We start from the raw sequence: 20218 nt of genomic DNA, 5'->3' as shown, positions 1-20218 counted from the left end.
TTTAACTCTGTCAATGATGATGCTTTGAAAAATAGTCGTTGTCGTAGATCTACCAAAGCAAAGTAAACAAAAAAAAAAAACGTAAGAAGCCTGTCTAGCACGTTTTACTAACAATGCACAAAGGGGCAGGCGGTAAAATATAAACAATATCCCCCTCATCATTGAACCACAAATATTTTTGGTTTTGGTTGCAAAGCAAATGTACAGAAGAACTACATTATATTGTTGGACGAGGTTTTTCAACAGTATGGAAGTGGTGGACCCATGGTTTGAGCTAAGTTTGTACGTATGTATGTGTATATTGCCGGCAGAGATGCTGGTTTTTAATGTTGTTCTTCTTAACTATTCCTTTTATGTCCGTCAAAATGTCTGTCGTTGTTCGCTCTTAGCCACATTGTTCCAATAGCTACTGCGCTTTCCTTTGTCTGTTGCGTTTTTATCGCGATGGTTTAGTTATTTTGGTAGGCAATTGTTGCCGTTGCTTGGTTTGGTATTGTCCTTGCTCTTGACTCTGAACAATTTTCATTGTGTTTTGTTTTTATTTTTCCGCCTGAACCACACGCTAGTATGTGTCTTGAGATTTATGTCATTCATTGATGAAGTGGGCTTCCTCTGCTGCTTAGCAAATATTTAAAGTTTGCGGCTAAGGAAAGAAGCTTTTCCGCATCTTGAGTTTTTTGTCGTTGTTGTTGTTGCTTTCTTCATGGAATTGTGCTAAGTGTTAAATGGTTAATTGAGTTAGCAGCCAGCCACACTTGCCACACTTTTTGTTGTTGAAATAATTTGACTAAGGAAATTCCATTGCGATCCCAAAGAATTATGTCAACCTATTTGTTTGCATTACTAGTGAATGTATGTAGGTGCCCTGAAGCACATAGCTACATACATACATATATTGTTATAGATTAAGTAAATAATCAGATAGTTATGCCACGGTGGAGCAATTGTTAACTTACTCGTCTTGCACATATAAACCTCCTTTCGAGTCCAATGCAAGGCAACATAACATTTTTCTCGGTGCCATAAAATCAGTCCGCAAGATGCTACCAAAACTTGCGAGCATTTCGGCTAAGGAAAACTTCCTATAAGTAGTGCCATACTATGTGCGGTTCACCGTCCAAGCGGGGCAATAAAAAGAAAATCACATATAATTGAACTCAAAAACTATATAAGAGAATGATATTGAGCTAATATAAATTGGGTCTCACTGGTCCCATTGCAAGGACTACCATCGATGAAAATTTCAAACCGATCCTTAAACATCCTTTAAACTAAACATGAACGAAAAGTCCGGTATATTGAGTTGCTAATTGCAATTTCACAATAAATTTAGTATATATAGAACGAAAAATTTGGGGTAGGAGCATATTCTGATTGCCCCACAAAATAACCAGATGAGCACTCTCGCCAAGTGGGAAACATGTAGCGTAGAGGTTTGTGATGACAATTTTTCTGACATTCTTTTTCATTTACAAAAAACCTTCTGATGATTTAGGTGAGGCGAATTACCCAAAAAAGTTGACCAGGTTCAGGAATATGCAACATTAACTGTTTCCATAGAAACCTGGCGATCAGATAAGTGGACATTGGCGATCAGATAAGTGTACAGGTGTAGCGAATGATGTGACACATACTGGACAGACGTCTGGTGTCCAATGTTCAATTCTAGCCTAGTGATAAAAATTGAGACGGATACACCATCCAAAGCGCGATCGCTCTAATACCACAAGCAAAGTCTTGTCATTCTGGATGGCACTGCCTACTGCAACTGTGTGAATAACATTTGGACCTGCCGTATAAGGCCCTTTATTCGTAGATCATGGATGAAGGTTTTTATCCAAAAGTTGGTGACTTGGATGACTAGGTCCATAACACCCAAGCAGTTACTGCATCGATAGATGCATACACGGACATTATGTTCGCCTCCTCATGTCGATGATCAATTGGCTACATGAGAACATACCCTGTTGCAGTTCTCAGGTCAGAAAATTGAAGCGTTTGAAGTTTCTTTTATACCACAGATCGGACTATCATCCCCCCAGGTGCTTCCGGTTAGCGTTTTGAGAACCTTGTTCATGCTCCTTAACTTATCACAGATACATGTGGCATTCATGGATGATCTGAATAGGCTGTGACCCCTAAAATCCTAGATTAATTTATGGTCGGAATTCTTACCACGTCGTCCTACATCTTCATCCATCCCGTCATGTAAATGATAAATTGGCCACATAAGAAGGGCCTCTGTTGCTGTTTTCAGGACAGAATTTTGGCAGGTTTGCGTCGCATGTGGTAAAAATGGTTTACTTATCTGCAAGTGCTGCCGGCGCTCTGTGGTCGAAATCACTGATATAGCGGGGCGAAATTAATAACTTGGAAACGAATGGAGATATCTTTCTGAAATTTTGCACAAACTCAGTCTGTGTCCGTGGGTAATGATGGGCTAAATATGAACCAAATCGGCTAATATTTTGGTATATCCCAAAATATATATAACGGTACCTCCTGATATTTGGTATTTTGAGGATTTAAGCCATCCTTTCCTTCCAAAATAGTTGTAATTTGGTACTTGGGGTTTCTAGTGATCACTAAACCTTTCCACCAAAAATTGTGGACATAGGTGCACGTTTGGGTATATGCCCCTTTTAAGATACCTCCCGATTGTCAGTATTTTCCGGGTTTAAAGCTACATTTCCCTTCCAAATTACGTGAAATTTGGTATTTGGGGTTCCCAGTGGACACAAACATCCTCCACTAAAAATTGTGGACACAGGTCTACATTTTAATATTGTCCCCATATAACTGTACCTCCCAATATTCGGTATTGTTAGGATTTTGTCGACATTTTCAGACAGAAAAAAAAAAAAAAAAAAAAAAACTGTACCTCCCAATATTCGGTATTGTTAGGATTTTGTCCACATTTTCAGACAGAAAAAAAAAAAAAAAAAAATGATCTTCGCCCTAACAGGCAAAATTTCAAAAAATAAAAAAATTATAATTTTCCAAAATTTATTGCTACATAACTAAGAAGCTGTAGGCCCCAAAATTTTTTTTTAAATCTAACTTACACCCTCCCCTATCAATAAAAAATAAACTTTTTTTAGTTTTATTACGAATTTATTAAACAATTAAACAAATATGAAATCAGGTTTTTAGCAAAAATTTTGTTAAAATCGGATGCATCAAAATTTCTTGCACTTGACAGTTAATAACTGAGTGAATATTTACAACAACAAAAATTGAAAACAAAATTTTAGTCAGCAGAGTGTCTGTAATCGATACAATGGAAAACATTTCGCAATTTTATACTTGGATTTTTTGACTTTCGCGCCGGATTTTTTGACTTTCAATGGTTTCGACCAGTGTGCGGCGACTTGAGAACCTTCTTATCACAGATAGTTGAGGCATTCTCAGATAATATGTTGAATGTGACCCTAAAGTCTTTGAATAATTTGGGCTCAGAACTCTTACTCCGTAGACCTGAACATTCAAGGACCCACACTTTCCGCTGTAAATATAATAAAAATGTGGTTCTAGATATGATAGCTGATATTGTCAGGTTCCTTGAGTAAAGGAGGCTAACAAGGTTAGCGATGTAGCCCTTAAGTTCGTCGCATATGTCATCAACAATTGGACCGGACGCCATTATCGTGTAATCATCCGCATAAGACACAATTTTTTTGCTGTCCGGGGGTTTGTGGAAATCCATCTGGGTTTAGTTTGAACAGTTCCAGAAATATCACCCCGCCCTGTGAATACACTGTTTCAATCTACTGGGTTTTGATTTCACGTTCCTAAAATCCACATATGACGGCACAGGTAGTTTATAATCTAAAGTTGGTGGCAAGCCCTCAAGCAAGATGGTGTGACTGACTGACTTGACTGACCGAATATCGACAAATCTAATGCCAGTACAGCACCCCTTCCTCACAGCTTGTTCTGGTTAAGTCCTCTGCTTACATTTTTGGCTATAGCGTTAAGCGCAGTCGTTTTACTGCTTCCAGAAACCATGTTAGTGATAGGCAATTTGGTAACTTTCTCTAAGACTCGGGAGGAGAAAGGCATCGATTGTCTTTAACACTGGCGAGAGAAGAGGGATCATTATGACAAATTATATCTTACTGGCATCTATAGAGGGTTTTACTAGGGGAACCATCCTGCCCATTTTTCACACTTCAGGATCTATGAGGGTGACCTTGAGCACCTTGGTTCTCCTAGTTGCTTGATCATAATTATGGAGATCCGGTATATGCCATTTGTTTTGAATGATTTGGCCTTCTTAATTACATCTGAGTCTTAAGCACTAGAGAACTGTTGTGGTTCATGCAACACGAACCTCTTCCTTTCCCTTATCTCTTTCCGGGTACTCCACAAATTGCTTGTTGATTCAATTTGTCACAAAATTACCGCCAAATATGACATATGTCGGGTCATACCTTCTTGGAAAGCGGTTTAACCAATTGATCACAGCTTTCCAGTATCCGTACTTACATAAGTTGTAGCTTTTCAGGTGTTCTAGCCATTTGCTCTTCTACTAACCTACTGATCTCGAGCGTCAATTCTCTGATCACCTAGGCCCACAGCGATTTCCACAGCCTCCACTGGGAAGTTAGGTTTATCTCGGGTATTCTACCAGTAGAAAAAGACCTAATGTGACCTTACCTTAAGATACAAATTTCGAAACGATGCTTGAACTGCATCTAATAAAATTTTTTGTGTGGAAGGTACCCGAAGGGATGGACCGATATAGTCAATATTCCACATTCGATGTGCAAAGTCTGCACCAATCAGAAACTCTCCGCGAGAATTATCTTGCGGATTTGCCATTTTGGTTGGTGCCGTCAGGATTTCATGGAGCTTTTAGGCCAATATCTCAGGAAGTATGGACTTGCGCAAGAAAAAATCGTAAAGGAAGCCGCAAGAAAATCTTACTGAAAAATTTCAAAACTATCCGAGAGGAGCTCTTAAACTTCACTTTATCCGAATTTTGTGCCAGAGGTACCCGTCATACATGACTGGATGAAATAATACGATGTGCAAAGTCTTCACCAATCAGAAACTCCATGCGAAATTTATCTTGCGGATTTGCCATTTTGGTTGGTGCCGTCAGGATTTCTTGAACCTTTAGGCCAATATCTCAGGAAGTTTGAACTTGCGCAGGAACAAATTTGTACCGTCGTGTAGAGAGCCGCAAGTACAACCAAACGAAAGAAATTTCAAAACGAACCGAGAGGTGCTCTTAAACTTCACTTTATCTGAGTTTTGTGTGGGAGGTACCCGAAGAAGTGGACCGATATAGTCCATATTCAAACCCGATCTGTTTCTGGAAGAAATAATACGATGCGCAAAGTTTGGACGAAATCGATTGCTACCTTCGAGAATTATCGTTCATACCATTTTTGAACTTTTGACCCACCTTCGAACTTAAACTAAGTTTGGACAAAATATTTCGAATAGTTGATCTGTTCGAGAGTTATCGTGCGCACCAGGCAGCCAGACAAAAGGACGGACATGGCTAAATCGACTCCAAATTGTCTGAAACAAATTTCGTCCAAACATACTTGGGATCTAAAACCGTTATTTCGATGAGGCACATTTTTGGTCGTATCAAAGTGTATATACCCTTTCTAGCCTGAAGGCTGAGGGTAAAAATAAATTCATAATTTGTTTTCAAACTTCTTTAAACAAATTCTTTCTAAATGACTTTTGTGTTATTTTTAATATCATTACTATAAATTTATGTTGAGTTTTACTAATGTTGGCCCTGTAAAGGCAACTCCATATATTTTTTTTAATACAGCGGAAAGTCTCTAGTTTACGATAAAAAAAAACACTCCAGCTGCCCCCATCTGCCACCCTGTAAGTAATTCCTCTTATACCACTCCTGTAAAATCGCTAAAATTCCAAAAATAGGGAGGTACGTTTATATGGCTATACCTTAATGTGGACCTATATTGAACATTTTTTGCAAGGAGGTATGTTGTTCCCGCAGAACTCAAAATGCAAAATTACCGCCAAAGCGGTTGGAAAATTCGGCTAAAATCGTCAAAATATAAAAAATCGGGCGGTACCTTTATATGGGGGCTACACTCAAATGGGGACCTACATCCATTAACATTTTTTCTCTCTTTAGGGCTCGTTATAAAACTAAGTTTAACATTTTGAGGTGGTAGCTCGTTTAGAACTATTGTTGGCACTCCTTTCAATAGAAGTGGGACCACTGTGCAATGGGGTATATGGCCTCTGTAGCCATAACGTTGAAGGTATAAACATTTGCGTTATGCTTCTTAAACAATTGTAGACATATATATCTAGACCCGCTAACAATTTTAAATGTACCTCATAATAGGGTGTCTAAAATGTTCGATATAACCGAACATATCGAACATTTTTCTTTTCTTTTATTGTCATAATTATTTTATTAGTTTTTTAATGCTAATGACATAATACATTGTTTCATTAAGTGAATTCTAAGCCGAAGTTATTGACAGCAAACGTTACACGCTTTGAACACCCACAAATTTTAAAAGAAAAAAAAAACAAAATATTCAATTGCCACACGCCACCAACATTAAGAACGAGGGTGTGTTCATTTGTATTCCGCCTCATTTGACATTTGAATATGGCAATTAAAATGTCTTTTTTCAGCTTTCACAGAACTTAAATGGTTTCGAAATAAAGTTGATTGGTCAAAGATTTATGTTGCTTACACGAAAATTACCAGAAGCCAAACTAAATTGAAAAAGTGTTAACACAATTCAAAAACAAAAAATAAAATAACGTTTTGTTTTTAGTTTCGCGAATGAGTCATCATTGCATGCAACATAGATTACGTGCAACAACTGGGTAAATGTAGATATGTACATATGTATGTACATATTGTATGTCTATACATATGTGTTTATGTAGCTGCAGTTGGCTACATTAAAATGATTTAGCGCCAATTTATCATTGAGAATTTCTAGACCATTAAATGTTTATTTTTTGTTATTTTTTACTTAATTTACATAAAATTAGACTCAGCCGATACCACCCCTTAGCATAGTTTATGCCAAAACAATTTTTTTTTGTAATTTTGGTCTAAGTGTAAAATTCTACAATGTATTTTGTTGCATATGCATAATAGTTAATAATAACAGCCATCATCATTACGATTATGACCATTCCATTGAATTTGCCTGAAAACATTTCGGCAGAAAAACACAAGAAAAAGGAAACATACATACATAGCTTTTTTATTTGTTGGATGCCATTCGTTTCTCTTGCAGACGATCGGTATGCCGTCTGTGTGCATGTGGCCACATTCATGGTAATTTGCGGCATAAATCATTTTTGTTAAATTGGTGTAAAAATTAAATCGCCCGCAGCACCACTAGCTAGCCATCATCGTAAAGTGCTGGTTTTATGTCTTTTATAGGCTTCACAATGCAAATCGATCGATGCCATCCCATGGAGTTAATTTGCACCGGTATTGATAAGGCAGTTGTCAGCGAGAACCATAAGTACTAGCCAGAAATATTCAAGACTATTAATTTTTCACATTTTTGCATTTCCAATATTACTAATAAAACGGTTTGAATTAAAACATATGGTTAGCAATATATTTTGTAATAATAAATATTTATGAGTGAGCACTTTATAACAAAGCGAATAGATAAAAAAATTCTGCACATATTACTTTAATTCTAGGAATTATTTAAAACACCTCAGTGAACGATGAACGTTGAAGACAGAATAAAAACATCAATTTTGATAATAACTTCTCAGTAATCGAGTTTATAGCTTATATTAACAGCTATGACAGACAAGCTGTAACGCTCAAAAGTCATGGCTACTCGATTTTGATTACACTGACCAGTTTTTCTCATTTAAAATTATATAAAAATACTAGCAGGACCCGGGCCGCATTGCTGGACCGTCGTAATGAGTTTTAATGACAACCTTTTATTGAGATTTTGCTGAAAATTTGAAGGAAATCGGTTCAGTAATATTGGAGACATAACATAAGCTTTGTTCCAGAACTAAATAGTTTTTACAATTTTACCACTTTTAAACATTTTACCCGAAAAAGCGTTCCCGTACACAAAAAAGTTGTAAAATGTTCACTTCTCTTTAAACAAAAATGGCGCTGGATGACGCTCTGACTTTTTACTCAAAGAATTTGAGCGTGTAAAAATATTAAAGTGGTTGCCGGCGTCTGATTGGTTTATACGTTGACTTTGACATTTGATCCAGTTTTTTTTTGACGTATTTTCCATTTTTTTTACAGTTCTCTCTTTTACGAGTTTTACTATTAAAAAGTAAGGGAACGAAGCTATATTTAAAAAACAGGCGTAGTCGGGTCTTTAGGCGCCGTAAATTTTTAAACCTATATATGCTTAATTTTTGTAAATGCAGCGTTTTTTTTAAATATCTCATAAGGGAGTTACCCCGCCGCCTCTCGAATTCAATAAAATATGTAGCCTGTTTTCGGGGGCCATCCCTGTATGTTCCCTGAAAATTTCTGGAAAATCGGCTCAGTAGTTTTTGCAGAAAATATTTAAATTGAAAATTGAAAGAAGTGGGCGCGGTAAAATTTTCTTTCCATAAAAAACTAAGTTGGGTTATGATGGCATTTGATTTTTATTCATAAAAATATGACGTTTTTTAAATATGGCAAAGTAAAGTACCCCGCCCCCTTCGAAATTCAAGAATATATGCGACTTATTTTCGCCGGGGGCTATCCCTGTACATTCTCTGAAAATTTCAGGAAAATCGGTTCAGTAGTTTTGTAGATGTAAGATATTTTAAAAGTAGGCGTGGTTAAGTCTTTGGGTCCTAAAAAAGTAGGTAAGGTCGGAGACACAATCACAATTGCCTCGCAAATTAATTTCCAAACCGATACATTCGTAAATATTGTAAATATAGCATTTTTAAAGAAATAGGGTATAGGGGAAGTACCCCGCCCCTTCCGAAATTCAACAAAATATGTAGCCTATTTTCACCGGCGGACATCAATGTACATTCCCTGACAATTTCAGGAAAATCAGTTCAGTATTTTTTGTAGAAAGGATTAAAAATGTAAATTGATAAAATTGGGCGTAAAAGTGGGCGTGGTTAAATTTAAATAAAATTAAAATATAAATAAAAACCTAAGTTGGGTTATGGCGAACATTTCAAAAAAAGAATTATCCAGCCGTTCTCAACTGATTCCATTACCAACGAACGACATTTGATTTTTATTTATATAGATATATCATCTTTAAAGAAATAGGGAATAGGGGAAATAGCCCGCCCCTCCGAAACTCAACAAAATTTGAAGCCCATTTTAACCGGTGCCATCGCTGTACATTCCCTGACAATTTCTGAAAATCGGTTCAGTAGTTTTTTTTAGAAAAGATAAAAGTTGAAAATTGAAAAAGTGGGCGTAAAAGTAGGCGTGGTCAACGACATTTGATATTTATTTTTATAGATAATTAATTTAAACTTATTTAACTTAACGGTTGAGATGCCATCTAGAGGTGACAGGGAGCATCAAACATCACTGTGCTCTTCAATCAAATTTAAATGGAAGGTGCTTACACGTGGGAAGTTTTTGCGGATTCTGAAACTACAATGTTCATAGATGAGAAAAATCAAAAAACAAAAAAATCGCCGGAGCGCTTTTTAAATAAATCGCGATTCCAGTTGACATTTTAAGGTTTTCACGATTTTGCTTGGAAACCGCAAGTCCAATCGAAATGGAGCTAAAGAAAATGTTGTAGCTGTGAAAATTCTCTACAAGATTTTAGATATGTAAGTTTAAGTTGGGAAATTGCAGTAATGACAATGTTTTATAAGGAGACGATACAGAATTGAATTGAATTTGAATTGTCTCAATTTCAACTTCTATATCTCAAAAGTTGTAAAACCTACGAAAATGTCATTCAGGTCAATCTTGTAGAGAATTTTGATAGCTACAACATTTTCTTTATTCCCATTTTGATAGGACTTGCGGTTTTCAAGCAAAATCGCAAAAACCTAAACAGCCCCTAAAAATGTCAACTTGAATCGCGATTTTTTTAAAAAGCGCTCCGGCGATTTTTTTTGTTTTTTTGATTTTTCTCATCTATGAACATTGTAGTTTCAGAATCCGCAAAAACTTCCCAGGTGTAAGCACCTTCCATTTAAATTTGATTCAAGAGCATCGTGACATTCAGTTGCCATCAGAAATGTGTTACAATACATCAGCAGCACAGTAAAAATTGATGTGTTATCAAGATAATCGGACCTGTTATCTGTGGGTTCGACGTTCCCTTAGCTTATGTGAAATTAGCTTAGTTGCAGTTTCTGCTTTGTCGAGTGGTTCTATGAAACATGACCTGGTCTACCAGTAGGGCCGAGTAGGATTAAAATACGTGTCGGCTTGTGCAGAAGGTGGTATTTTCGTAGAGGCATTCTCGATGCGCGTCGTCTGACTCATGTGGGGTACAAAAACGTGCCCTTGTCATCCAGGCGAGACATATACGTGCATTGGGCCGCGATTACCGTAGCTGGTTGTATTGTCACCTGAGTCTAGTGAGGCATTGACACTTGCCCTTGGGTTTAAGAAAAGATATCCGCGTACATCGGACCTCTGTCTCCGCAATTGGTTACCTTATATGTTTTGAATAGGGTTGGAAAACTCTAAGAAAAAAAGTCACCGCTTATCAGGCCATTGCTTTGCCAAAGCCGCCGTCAATTATCCTATCGTCTGCTTTCATCGGCCCGCTGCGGTGCCTAACCCACCGCCAATCGTGCTGTCGTCGGCACCTAAAGTGTCTGTGATCCCTGCATTATCAAGGTGAGCCTTTAGAGTTTCTAGAAAATGACGTAAGAGCCTCCTACTAGAAAAGTAGAACCAGGACATATACCCAGAGGAAACGTTACTTGAGGTGGATATCACGGTGATCTCGGCCAAGTCAACTAATAAGAGCAGAGTAAAGTGGAAGACGGAATAATGGACTCACAAGGTTCTACATCGCCATATGCCGATACAAAGAAACACTTTCGACGTAGGATGGCATAATCAAAGAAAAGTCCAACAATAGCCAATACCTCTAAGGTAGCAATGCCAAAGAAGAGATATTAAGATTTTGTAATGCCATGTTAAATCTCCACAAATTCGAGGGCATAGACCTGAATTTGCACGATGAAAAGGAGTTTTTTTCACTAAAACCATACACAGGTTCATTAAGAATTTCAAAAGAATTTATCATCATGCGCTACGAATAGGATAAGATCTTCCTTCCAAAGTCTACGACGACATGCAGAAGAGGAGACAAATCCTGCTGCTCAAAGCAAAGTGGAAGTTTCCGTTTCTGTTATGAAACCGAACTCAAACCCGAAAATTAAAAAGAATGCCAAAAAACATAAGAACGATTAGCGGAGAGGGTTGTTTCTAGTACCGATTCTTACCCGAAATACAAAAGTAAAGCTGACGAACAGTCTGTTGTAGGCACGTCCACAAGCTGTAAGCAAGCTGAAGTAATTGGGCTGCCTGAGAAACAAATGTCATCTGAGACTTCACTCCACCCCAGCATCAGTTGCCGATTATCAGCATCGTTACACATTACACGGTTCTACATACACCTTGGTAGAGGACTCAACCAGGATAAGCAGTGGGACAGGACAGTGATGGTGGTGCTCGACTTATCAAAACCTTTGATATTATCAAGCACTCTACGCTGTTTGAGGACATCGAGCAGACTACCCTCCGGACAAGTTTGAATAGCGGGATAACCAATTATATGTGTGGACGCTAATCGTGAAGAAGTCGAAGCCCCGTGAATGAAACAGGAGTTCTTCTCAAGGTGGTGTGATATCTCCGGGACTGTTTAATCTCTATCTTTCCTATATCTCAGATCGTTACGTTTGTGGAACGCTGAACTCATATTTGTTTAAACGTGCAATCTTTTTTATGCCATCAGTGGACCATCTGCATGAGGAGTGGAAGATTCTTCCAGTACGGCTATACAATGGCATGCTTTAGCTACAGTACTTGGTCGGTTGTTACCGTGAAAGTTATCCCAATCACCGTATGATGGGTGGATAGACTCCTCCACACAGACATGTAAGGAGGGATATGCATGATCTAGACAAACCAGAGTTGTTTCGGCTCAACTTCGTTCAGGATGGCGCACTAATCTTAATTCCTATATGAAGCGTTCAGCGCCAAACCTACATTTTCAAAAAAAAAAAATCTTACTGGTTCTAAAGATTTAGCCGGAACCCTTTGAAATAAATATTAAAAAACTCCATATTAGATTGTTTAGCAGGTAGTATAACCTAGAGTTTTTTTGGTATGTACTTCAAAAGGTTCCGCATAGATCTTTATAGCGTGGTTGATTTTTTTGAACATTTGGGTTATGCCGTTTGGCGCTGAGCGCCTCATATCTGCCTCACACATCTGCGTCACACAGCCATTTTTGAACTCCCCTGCCAAATCGAACTCCAGTAGCTTTGCCAATCGAAGTAGCCATATTCCAAGCCCCTGAGACAGAGCCAGAGCCAGATTAAGTAGATTCACGAACATACAATCATATGATATATTTTTACAACAACATAAACACATTACTGAGTAAAGTCAAAATACCATGGTTATGATACGAGGGCTGCACGAAAACTTTCTAGCACAGGCAGAACCTCGTGGATTTTTCTCCTTACATACTGCAAAACTGGGCAATCGCTCAAAAAAGGCTCTTATAGATTCGTACAAAGAAATTGTGAATAGAAACGATCACGTTGCTTCAAACGACGTTTATAATATCGTCATAGACAAATCTTGTATCTATGCTTAGGAGCCTGAAACAAAACAAGAATCGACCATTTAGGTCTTCGGAAGCGAGCCAAATCCAACGAAAGTTGTTCATGTAAGAAGCACTTTGAAGCAAATGGTCACCTGTTTCTTCGGTAAAAGTGACCGTGTGGCGGATATGTAGGACGGTTAATTCTGAGTGGTATACTACAATTTGTTTGCCTGAAGTCTCCTCAGTAATTCGAAAAAACTAAAAATAGAAGACGAATCATTCTGTATGATGATAATGCGAGCTCTCACACATTTAAACAAGCGCCTGTTTGGCCAAACAAAACGTGGAATTTATGGGTCATCCACCGTACAGCGCTGACTGGGGATCCAATGACTTCATTTGATTCCAGCATATCAAGAAGAAAGGCGTGGCCAACGATTTTTGTCGGCAGAAGATGCTGTAAAAGCGTTTAAAAACCATGTTTGCAAGTATCTAAGTCGGAGTGGAAAAAGAGATTCAACAATTGGTTTGAGCGCATGGAAATGTGTATGAATCATTCCGAGACTACTTAAGAATACAATACAACTATTTTTGATCGTAAATATCACAGCAGCCCTCATATATAACTTTATATAGCATATTTACATTACAAAGGCTTTAGCAAAATGAGTCTTTTCAGTTGTCAATTCCATTGGAAACCATATAAATTAGGTTTTAACCTGCAGGTAATGAGATTATGAGAGCGTCCATGTGTGTTTTGTATATAGAATATTGCTATTATGCCCCAATCGACACACTGAAACACTGTGACTTTTGTAATTAGGCTTAATTGAATATAAACAACTGACATAATCAAGTCAATATTTGTCACATTGGGTGGCTTAACTATGAACTCATAACGTCAAACTTCTTAAAAAAAACAACAACAATATTTCTTAAATCATTGACATTGAACTTAACTAACAAGACAAGACATACATACATATATTTCAATTAAAGCACAGAGCGAATTCATAAACTTGGGTTGTGTCATGAGCGTAACCTTGTACAACTTGTTATAAAATAACGTTCATATGTAAATATTTAAAATTCTTGTTGAGTATGTATTTCAAGTTGTATTTACAGGTTGTTTACATATAGTACAACGCAATTTTATACCCTCAACCTTTAGGCTAGAAAGGGTATATACACTTTCATACGGGCAAAATGTGCCTCATCGAAATAATGGTTTTAGACCCCAAGTATGTTTGGACGGAATGTGTTTCAGACAATTTGGAGTTGATTTAGCAATGTCGGTCCGTCTGTCTGTCTGGCTGGCTGGTGCGCACGATAACTCTCGAACGGATGAACCGATTCGGTTCAAATTTTGGCTTTCGTAATATTTTGTCCAGTTTAAGTTCGAAGATGAGCTATATCGGTCCTCTCCTTCCCGTACCTCCCCCACAAAAGTTCCAAAATGTTCGGAAATTTTGTGGGCACGATAACTCTTGAAGAGAGTAACCGATTTGGTCCTTAATTTGCACATCGTTAAACCAAAATTTGGGATAAGTTCAGTTTAGGACCTTCTCTCGAATCGCTTTAATTTTTATTTTAGCAACTTGTATTTGCTGCCCCCCATACGACGGTACAAGTTTCATCATTGGCAAGTCCACACTTCCTGAGAAAATAGCCTGAAAGTTGCAAAAACCCCCATGACACCGTGTGAGGTGGTTGGAGCGCAAGATAACTCTCGAACGGACCAAAATTTGGCATTAGTAATATTTTGTCCACTCATAGTTTAAGTTCGAAGATAAGCCATATCGGTCCACTCCTTCAGGTACCTCCCCCACAAAAATGTTCGAAGAAATTGTTCGTACGTTAACTCTTGAAGGGAGTGGCCGAATTGGTCCATACTTTACACATCCTAATATATCTACCAGATATAGATCAGGTTCAAATATGGACTATATTTGTTCACTCCATCCGGTACCACCCACACAAAATTTCGGATAAGTTTACTTTAAGACCTACAATCGAATCACTTTGATTTTTGTTGAAGCAACTTGCATTTGCTGTTTCAATAACGATGGTAAAATTTTTTTCAGAGGCAAGTCCATACTTCTTGAGCAAACAGCCCGAAGGGTGTCAAAACCCCCTATGGTACCATATGTAATGGCTGGAGATCCACTTCCATAATGGTCAATGTCGATCCATTCCTTTAAGTATCTCCTACCGAAAACTTTTGATCTTTAATCATAATCAACATTTTTGTCGGTTCTTACATCAAAAAATTTTAAAACCCCCTAAATACATAAGTTTTTCGGGAAAAAAGTGTTTCAATATACACAGGCTGAGGGTATATCTCTGTCAGCAAAGCTGACTGATACTTTTTTACTTGTTTTAATTAATTTCTCGTTGGAGTCTAGCTTAATGACCGATGATTTTTGCAAGTGAAAAAGTAAAGCCGAAAATTCCAACCCACAAACCACCACTGTGTGACATGTTTCGCCTTTGGTAGATGCTCATCTAACTTTTCCTCTTTCAAATACAATTTGTGTTTTACAAAGATGGATATTTGTCCATTAATTGTTATGGAAGACGTACAATGAATGGGCAAATATCCATCTTCGTTTCAAATTGCATTTGAAAGGGCAAAAGTTAGATGACAGCGAAGCAGATAAGTCTGATGAGCCTCTACCAAAAGCGAAACATGTCACACAGTGGTGGTTGTGTGGGTTCGAATCTTCGGCTTTCTTTTTTCACTTGCAAAAATCATCGGTCATTAAGCTCGACTCCAACGAAAAATTTTCAAATAAATAAACTATCTTTAATTTCTATCTAAAATAACATCAGATTTTACGCATTTCAAAAATTTATGTGGAACAAAGTTCTTGAAGAGAAGAGAGAGATTTGTTTATGATCACATTTATTTGGGAGCAAATTTAAAATGTTTTGAGATTAAGGTAGATTTTTGTAGTACCCTAAACTTTTTTAATTTTCTACAAATATTGCTCTATAGCTCCCTATTATTCAACCACTAAAACATCTTTCTTTCATTCCCGTGTCAGTTTTTCTCTTCTAACTGTCAATAACACACTTCCGTTGCATGTCACTTTGCAAAAATTCTTAAAAAAACTGCTTTTAAATCCTAATACCGCTCTCTTGGCTTAATTTACCACAGCACTTTAGATGTTATCTCTTGACTTTTCCAAACTGGCTGGCTGGTCGACAGGCCGCTTTACGTCAAGAATAACCGGCAAAGACGTAGTAGAAAAAACATTAAAAACAATTTAAATTTATTGCGTGTCTATTAAGAGTATTTAGAGATCTGAAGAAGTTTTACTTAAATCGCCCACGCATTTAGCCAACCAACATCATCTTGGCTAGACAGGCAAAAAGCCCGGCCTATTAAACAACAACATGTAAAGCAACAACATAACCCCAAGTCAAAAACTAGTTCTGGTTTATCAGAAAAAGTCAAAAGAATTTCTTAGTTTTTAATATTTGCCAGTTGTTGTTGTTGGTGTTGGTGGACTCTTTGGTACCACGGCAAACATGCGAATACAATGCGGAACTACTTAAACATAAATTGTAACTTGTATTCTTTGGTATGCTGCATGTTCGTTCAATCGTCTATTTGTCCTGAACAGAGTTGTTTGCTGATTGCTGTTTTGTATGTTCTATGCTTGTAATGTACCTTGTGTCTGTTTTATTTTCCGTAGATATGTATGACTGTGCCTATTTGTTGCAGTATTGATTTGCGTAAAATGATACCTTTGAAGAAATTACAATTACTTCAACAAAATGAATTTTGTAGCTATTCGATGCTTTTAAAACTATTACAAGAGAGACAGAGAACAAACCTCATTCCATTTGTATGCCCTCAGCCTTTTGGCTAAACAGGATATATACAATCTGATAGATCAAAATTGTGCAAATTTGTGTCCGAATATTGACTTCGTCGGACCACTCTTTCGGGTACCTCCCACCCCAAGTTGGGAAAGAGTGCAGTTTAATGACTCTAATAGGATCGTTTTTTGACAACATGTTGTGTATACGGCTCTAGTTACGACCTGAGAAATTGGGCCAAGAAATCAATAAACCCCTATATACGTCAGAAGTATTGTGTTTACTTCTTTTTCTTAGCTCCGAGGCTGAAGGTATATGTCTGCCGGCACAGTTGACTAATATTGACTGGTGACTTTTTATAATCTCCTATCCCTGTATCATATTTTAATGGGATTTTATTAGATACTAGATGTATATTAGATTAGATAAAATCTTAAAAATAAGGTGATTCGATAAAAAAATACCTCAAAATCAAAATGAATTTACAAATTTTATTTATATTTTTGGGCAATTTTTGGAGTCACTGTAAGGATATGTATAGCACCGTGCAACACAAAAATAAAACATATTCGCACAAAGCAGCGTGGACACGTGTCCTTACTGGTTTCCCCATCACTTTTGCACTTTTGATGTTATGCGTTCCCAAAGTTTTAAGGCTTTAACGTCAAAAGGGATAATTTCTTCAGGCCCATAGCTTTTAAACGTTTAATCATTTTGATTTATTCTCGGAGGCAAATAAAATCCATCTAACTTCATCTTCAAGATCAACATCATCAATATCAAATTTCTTTTATAATTTTTTCTCGGATTTCGGTCTTTAAATATCAAAACGTTAAAAATTCGAGGAGACAACCAACTACAAAGATATACCTACGATCTCAGCAAACAACTTTCTTGAACATATGAACTTGTTGAAGCTCGGAATTATTCACCCATCGACCTAAATAGCCAGTGGGAGATTCATTCCAGCAGTCCATGTGGTTACCAGGAGAGGATTAACACCTGCAGTATTTTTGCTACTGGTAACAAAAGTGAAATCGCCCTATATGATTCAGATTTGTTAGCACCATTGCCAACATTCAGTAAGGAGAACACCCTACACATTTTCCAGGCTTTGAAAACTTTTAAGATGCCTAACGATATATTGAGGATCTTTCTCAGATACTAGACTCCTGGTTCATACAGCTGTTTCAGCATCACCATTGAAATTCCGTCACGCCTATGCGACTTGCATGATTTTGCGCCTCGGATAACATCTGCAACACAACTCATCGTAAATTGTGGAAGAGGTCGCAAACAAAGTATAAAGCTTCTTTACGCCCGCCTGCTCTATAAATTGTCGGTTAAAATAACCAGCACACCTCTTCACAACCACGCCGATAAGCATGACATATGTTTGATTACACTTTGCCTCCATGAGCAAATTAAAATTCTTCGCGGTTTAGGAGATATGCGCCTGCCAAAATGCTCACTTTTGACTTAATTTTTCAAGGATATTTTTGATGTCCTTTTTATACTGGAATGCAATAATTTATAATTATTATATAAAGCCTATACTTTCCTCTTTAATATGACACCAATACCAGCATCGTACGACGACTACATGTATTTAAAATATTTTTTTATTTTTAAATGTTGACCTCTAAAAGGTCAAAACGATGAGAAAACGAAAAATTAAAAATACCATTATACTCCATTCTGCCTATACTTTCAAACGTATATAGTCAAGTGTAACAAATTTTTTTGAAAATTGTCGGACGGTGTTATCCGTTTTATTAGGGTTCGATAATGCTTAACCGTTATCCACAAATTACAACTACCGGTTCCAATTTACAACACTTCAGATGATGTAGCCACTTTTTCACACCAACTAATCTATTGAATTTCATTGTCAGTTCTCAGACTCTGGGGTCGCTAGGGTTCGTACCGCGAGACTCATCGCGCTCTTTCGCATTAGGTCGTTTTCCAGGTATTCAATTAGCAGGAATATGGCGAGCGACAGCAGCAATGATGATGTCTCGGAAATTACTCTCTGCTACCCACTACCCACAACCAGTGCTATGCCTCTCTGCTCATTCCCTAGGGTTGAAGCCATAACTCATGATGCCTATTGAAATTTCCTATGACCACTCGTTTACCACCTTCCAACAGTGATCTGATGTCAGATCACTGTCCACCACGATGTATCCATCACAACTCCGAATACAGCGACCATTGCACGTTTTCGTCACAATCTCATTGATCTTGCCACGAAGACCATCGCAGTTAAACTGTTGGAAACAAGTTCGCGCAGAACAGGTCAGACCTGAACAATTCCAGAAGTGTACCCATTCACGGCATCCGTTGCATCTCACTGACACCGACCTTTGGTGGATGAGACGGTAACAAACGGACTATGGTCTGGGGTTACTAACTATCCAGGGCGACTGTGTCATTGTCCTCTTTTGTTTGTGTGGGTGGATGTTATTGAAAGCAAAAGGTTTGTCATGTATTGCCATTTGATACTTCGCATTTCTGACTGAAGGCATCTGTTATTTTCCCTTCTACTATATTCCAAAACAACATTTTCACTGCACCTCATTCAATATTAATAAAGAAAAAATAAATCAAAACCAATAAAAAATACACATTGATGCCAATGATTATTTATTAACCGCAATGGTTGTTTATTTTTATTTTAACAATGGTTAGTACCTTCACTTGTTATAGTTGTAGCTGTTGTTTTTCTGGCGTAAAATTGCATGCATGCCATCATGAAGATAGATACTGAAGCCCCCCTTAATAATAATAATCATAATAATCAGATGTTGTTACAAAAAAACACATGGACCTGTCTTTTTATAGAATACCAGCATCGTCGTCATTTTGTCCTCATCAACATGTGATATGTTGTTGGTCCAAAAAGGCCACACAAAACCACAACAAAAAACACATTCTTATTTTACGATCCTCTGTAATCACCACAAAAAAATGATGTACTCATCAGAGTGCATACATTCTAGCAGCAACTTACGCAAATATTCATGATGACCACCCATTATTTCGATAAGACTTCAGTGCTGTCATGCTAGAAGAAACATTCGTTTTCACCAAATGTTTAAATTAATAAATGAAGACACCGTGGAAGGAACAGTGTTTATGCAGCAGAAAATGTTATTAAATGGGGGTTCCATAGGGTTCCATATCATAAAAATCGTGCTTGACTCATTTATATGAAGAGGATACACCCTTTGTCCGATTTAAGATTTTGTTTTTTTTGCATCAGTTACCAGTTACCTTCAACATCTTTGCAAGAGAATGTGACTGGTGTGGTGTTTTACACTCTGGTAAAAATTTCGGATTTCATTCTCGAGTTTTTCACGCAAACTTTTTCTTGCTTCTCCTCTTCTCGCGCTTCGTGTGTTACTGCAGTGTTGCCCTGTATGCCGCGTTCTTCTATTCAGTAGCCTTACGACACTTCTCATCATACCATAGATTTTTAGGTGGTGATTTTTGGTACCCAAATATAGATTTTGCGGCAAAGTGTTTGCATCTTCTCGCCTTCTATCCGGAGTTAGATCACACTTTTGCAGCTGCTCGAATCGATCTAATACACTGGAAGAGTGTCTATCGTCTATCACACTTTGATCGATCTGCACACAGAGAAA

At 37.5% G+C, this 20218-nt stretch overlaps 1 protein-coding gene and 1 long non-coding RNA gene across 19 annotated transcripts in view; one reads left to right on the top strand and one right to left on the bottom strand.

Annotated features, from left to right (window-relative positions):
• Positions 1 to 20218, bottom strand: part of zormin — a 361202-nt gene that overhangs the window by 236243 nt on the left and 104741 nt on the right. The gene's annotated exons all lie outside the window — the stretch shown is intronic.
• Positions 8802 to 20218, top strand: part of LOC141401689 (uncharacterized) — a 116012-nt gene continuing 104595 nt past the window's right edge. The window contains exon 1 of the long non-coding RNA XR_012412420.1: positions 8802 to 9057. This is a non-coding gene — a long non-coding RNA (uncharacterized lncRNA). The remainder of the gene's footprint in view (positions 9058 to 20218) is intronic.

Source organism: Musca autumnalis, unplaced genomic scaffold (assembly GCF_047663935.1).
Source record: "Musca autumnalis isolate F117 unplaced genomic scaffold, ASM4766393v1 scaffold_4, whole genome shotgun sequence".
Classification (NCBI taxonomy): domain Eukaryota; kingdom Metazoa; phylum Arthropoda; class Insecta; order Diptera; family Muscidae; genus Musca; species Musca autumnalis.
This window is presented reverse-complemented; position numbering and strand designations above follow the sequence as displayed.